The sequence below is a fragment of the Silene latifolia genome, chromosome Y (genome assembly GCF_048544455.1).
Source record: "Silene latifolia isolate original U9 population chromosome Y, ASM4854445v1, whole genome shotgun sequence".
NCBI classification, from domain to species: Eukaryota; Viridiplantae; Streptophyta; class Magnoliopsida; order Caryophyllales; family Caryophyllaceae; genus Silene; species Silene latifolia.
Genome location: NC_133538.1, coordinates 37,738,091 through 37,743,351, shown reverse-complemented (window position 1 = coordinate 37,743,351; position 5,261 = coordinate 37,738,091). Strand labels below are relative to the sequence as shown.

The 5,261-nt window shown below is 34.9% G+C and overlaps 1 pseudogene; it reads right to left on the bottom strand.

Moving 5' to 3' along the window:
- Positions 1-433: 433 nt before the first annotated feature.
- Positions 434-3,964, bottom strand: LOC141626310 (putative calcium-binding protein CML48; annotated as a pseudogene).
- Between the last annotated feature and the right edge of the window lie 1,297 nt (positions 3,965-5,261).

Sequence of the window (5,261 nt, the reverse complement as noted above, 5' to 3'; positions counted from 1 at the left end):
AAAAATGTCCCAAGGGTTACATAAAAGACCATTTAGTGAACGATTATCAATTAGTAAAATGAATGCAATTTTACAAAATAAAAAATAGTAGCAAATAATCACCAGATTTACAAACCCTTGACAGAGTTGAAACCATAGAAAGGTAAATACGGCACATCAAAATATTGACAACAGTTTTGCTGAATTATGCTACATTATTCCTATAGCTCACCTAAATCCTCAAATAGCTAGTCTTGCTTAAGACGGCTATATCCGTTTTAATAATGGTAAGACGGACCCAATACTACCAATTGATGATTATAAAACTGTACCTAAACAACTATCCTTATCATATGATACCTATTTGGATTTCTTTTACCATTAAAACAGATATTGACGTGTTAAACTAAGAATTTGTGATCCTAAAATAACCAAAGTGATGTGTATAAAGAAATACAAAACAGGCGAACAATTTTCACGAACCAAGCTTATTCAAATTGGTAACATATTGGCAACACAAACATATACAAAATTGTAAACACCTATCTCTATACAGTACTCGTAATCACTTCTTACAGTACTTACCAGCACAAGGCTCCGAAACAACGATAGGATCGGTCAATCATATGTTACGACAAAGGGCAGAACCATGGCCATAAAATCGTCATAAGCGATTGTTGCAGAGCCAGTGTACTGCTTATCCTTCTCCTTGAATTTTTCCGTCAAACCCTATGAAGAAAAACAAACCAAGTTTGAGGATTCATATACTCAAAGATGTTACCGTAAATGTTGCATGGTTTGATGTTCGATTCAGTCAGAGGAATGGGTTCGTTTCTGGCGGAACTTTATTTACCCAAAACTGGATTCAAATTTGAAAACCCAAGTAACCCAGTTTGTGATAGGAGATCATTCTAGTACGCCCAATTCGGGTCGAGGAGTGGACGACTGAAGCCCAAACCATGCAGCATTTGCTTCCCTATTTTTATAGTTAGAAGATTTATTGAAAGCAGTAAATTCCCATAAAATGTACTGAAACTTTTCAAAGATAAAGATAAAAAAAGGTCCATAAAATGTAAACATCTTCAAATTCCACTCATGTAGGTCATAGATAGCATGTGCCCACCTTAATAATCATTCCACACCTATGTATTCAAGAAAAACAAGGATTAGAAGTCTAGTAGTACAAATCATATATAAGGAATCTTAATGAAAATGCTGAAGAATGCGATAGGTTAAGAAAGGCTTACTCGACGAAGCTATCAAAATCAAGCAGAACCTTGCCACGGCTTCCACCATTATAATAGGAAATCAAAAGTTGAAGAACCGACGGAGGGACAGCATATCCTAAACTGTACAGTGCATCTTTTAGCTCTCTGACATCAATTTTTCCACACCGATCTCTATCAAATTTCTCAAATATCACCTGAAAAGAGAACGAGTAGCTTAAACCAAATTTGCCAACAATAATTAGGATCACCATGAGTTACATCTTTGCTTGGGGTGTGTCAAGTTTGAATTGGTATAAAATGGCCCCATCGGTGGCTAATAATAGCTACGGAGTAGTTAGCAACCCTTTCCAGAGAGTCAGCCGTGGATCCTAATGAAGGTTTACAAATTTAACTGCAGTTCAGTGGCGACTACTAGTACTTCACATCATAATATAAGTAGCACGGATATTTGCGTGATTATTTGGTAACACTCCGTATTACAGTATGCTTGAAATCCAATGATATGAATCTTTGGCTTCATTGCCAATATCTCCTCGATAATTTTGCTAACCAAAAAAAGCCACCTAAAGTCAAACCTATTAAAAACTGCTTCTACTTCTGTACTTCATTGTGCAATATTCTCACCCATGTTTCAGCAAGTTGGCATCTATTATAAGCAATGTTACTCCGACGCTCCACTTTGAAGTGTCCAACATGACACGACACAGCACTTCATTTTAAACCAAAATCGTGAAAACTTAACGAAAAATAACCGTATCAGACAGTGTGAAGTGTCCTTCAACTGAAACCCAGCCGAACGGTCGAAGTAACATAGATTATAATCTTCCAATTCAGTCATCTATTATAATCTTCAATCCTATTAAAAACTGCTGCTACTTCATTGTGCTATATTTTATCCTCTTGCTTCAGTTAAGTTGGCATCTATTATAATCTTCAAATTCAGGCATACATTACCCTGGACTATTGTGTTAAAACTTAAAATGAGATGAATTTGTCAACACCAACATTATACAACCCCGAGACTACGCAAACAAGAGCCTAATTTCCCCAACCCTCAATCCTAAGAATTACTGTATGCAAAAGATAGGAACTTTAAAAGTTTTCCACAAAGTATAGAGTGATTCCGAAACAGAATTCCAAACTCTTGAGTCTTGAGCGTGAATTATAGTCTTAAAATCCGCTCCTCTCGGAGACTCGGGTTATCCAAGGCGAGTAGGCTACAACCTAATCCTCATTTCCACATTCCCTTGCTCTAAAATGTCTATAGCTAGTGCTATCAATATTAATATCCAAAAAAGAGTTTAATTAAAAAGGAATCATCTCTTAAAAAGCTCTTTATTGATTGAACAACCTTGATGTGAAATGCCAATTTAGACACCACAACTTACATGCCATTTACCAAAACGGAGGGAGTAATGTACGTCTCTCATATCATGGTCATTAAGGTAGACAATAACACGAGTACAAAGACAAACAATTCAATAGATAGATAAAGAACTTGATATCCATCATCATTACTAAATACTAAGATAGGCAGATAGCACAACTTACACGCCATTCACCTAAGCACCTCCATAATGCAGCAAACTCACCGGGACCTATACCATTCATTAATTCACACCAATCAGCCAGCATAAACGATAACGAAAAACTACATAGAGAAGTAACCTATAAATATCAAAAAACAAGATCATTACCCCACAAATTTATGAGGTACAGGAACACCATGTTAGCCACACAAGAAGCTAAAGCTATTTCAAAATAACCCAAAACGAAAATCAAAAATTCTTGGCAGCCTTGCACAAGTATATTGTAAACCGGACCCTTTTGGTAACTACTGTACTTTTTAGCATTTAGGGGTCATATTATTTCCTGTTCGTATCCGTTTTACATAGTATTAATCTAAAACGGCCTTCCAGAAGACTACTTTGTTCTATCATAATCCAGACGGCAAAAAATGATACATTAGCTCCATCAGAAATAGAAAAAGCTAACAATTCAATCAAATTATCAAAAATTAAACATCCCCATAAGTTGAATGGTAACCCTTAGTCTCCCGATTCCCAAATTAAAGCTTCACCAAACTCGAACCCGATTACTCCCAACATCATCACAATCGCCAAACAATCAATGATAAGCAGTAAACACTCCACACAAAACGAAAAACACAATCTTTCACAACACAATTCACTGAGGCAAAACAACAAACATCTGATACGCATATGTAAAAACCCGAAAACCATACCAATTTTGGAAGAACTTTGATTAGGATTCTTAAATAACGAAATAAGCAAGCGAACTGTACGAAGATTGAACTTATGATAATCAGAAGACAACGCATTCTGCAACTCATATTCTTCAACAAACCCACTTCTATCACGGTCTACCGATTCAAATACCCGAATAATTTCCGGGTCAGTAGCTGCCGGAAACGGGTTGTACCCACCTGGAGGTGGGTAATTAGGGTAATTGTAATTATTGGTGTGATTGTGATTGCAATTGTAATTGTAATTAGGGTTTGAGGAAAGATGATGATGATGATGGAATTGGGGGTGCTGAAGGTTTAAAGTAAGACATTTTTGGGGATTAATTTAGGGTTTACAGATTGATTGAGTAAAGAGAGAAGATGAAATTTTAATGGAGTTTTGAGAGTTAAGACATTTTTGGGGATTAATTTAGGGTTTACAGATTGATTGAGTAAAGAGAGAAGATGAAATTTTAATGGAGTTTTGAGAGTTGAGATAAAAGGGCAAAATGGTCACGCATTCAATGGTGATGTGAACGTATGAGATATTGTTACGTGTTTGGGTTTGGTCTTATACTTTGGGGTCGTTTGGTTGCAGGTAGGAAGTTGCATTGTCTAGGAAGTGATAAATCACATGATTTTAGAATTCATGTGAATTAGGAAAAGTTGTTTGGTTGCAAAAAGAAACGATTCGTAGGCGATTCCAACTTACCTAGGGGGGCCTAGGTAAGCAACTTCCTCTATTATGGAGGAATTAGAGTTCCTAGATAATTCTATTTCATGTGAATTGGAGTAACCAAACAAGTTACCCATTTTGCAATTCACATGAATTGGAGTTCCTGTGTTATTTAATGGGTAACCAAACAACCTCTTTTTCGTCGGCGGGGTGATAAGGTCCCTTGAAAATCAATTGAGAATGCAGTCATGATAAAACTCATGAGGAAGAATTGTATCGCTCTACTTGAGTAAAAGAGTCGAAAAATGGTCGGGTGAGACTGTCTTTTGAGAATGAGTTTGTTCGGTTCATAGTCTTTCTTGAACTTAAGTGAAAGTGAAGTGATATTATGCGAGGGTGGTATTGGGTTGTCTCAATATAGGAAGTATCAATATCAATCAATTAATATCAATCTCAATATCTATGTATCTACTCCCTCTATTTTTTTTATATATGACTTTCTCACATTTTGAGACACACCATTCTCTCTTCAATATCTCTTAAAATATAAGACTAAATATTATGATATGTATACTTATATGAAAGAGTTTTTCGTAAAGAATTTAATGGTGCCATTTTTATATTTTTTGAACAAATATATTTTTGTAAATATTAAAGTCAAATGCTTACCTCGTAAATGCAAAACGTCATATATAAAAAAGTGGATGGAGTATTTATATTATTAAATATTAAATGAAGCTTTTTTTGAGCGCTTACAAAAAGTCCAACTTTTACGAATTTCCTAAAATTAAAATAAATACAAAAATTTAACAAAAATGTATGGTTATAGTAGTCGTATCCTATTAGACGTTGGGCATTAAAGAATTTCAATGTGAGTCTACTTCCAAATGTTAATCAAATAGTTTCGGTGGGGGTCTATTTCAAAAAAGCTATGAAGCTATATAAATGAATGATGAGGCCAGAAAGATCAAACCATCTTGAGATTTATACATGTTTCCTATATTGTTATTTTACGTTAATTTATAACCATTACTCATGTTATTTTTATATTTTATATTGTTTATGAAAGTGGTTGATGGGTTTTGCTAATCATATTTTCAAATTTAAATGTTTTTGCAGGAATCAAATAGTG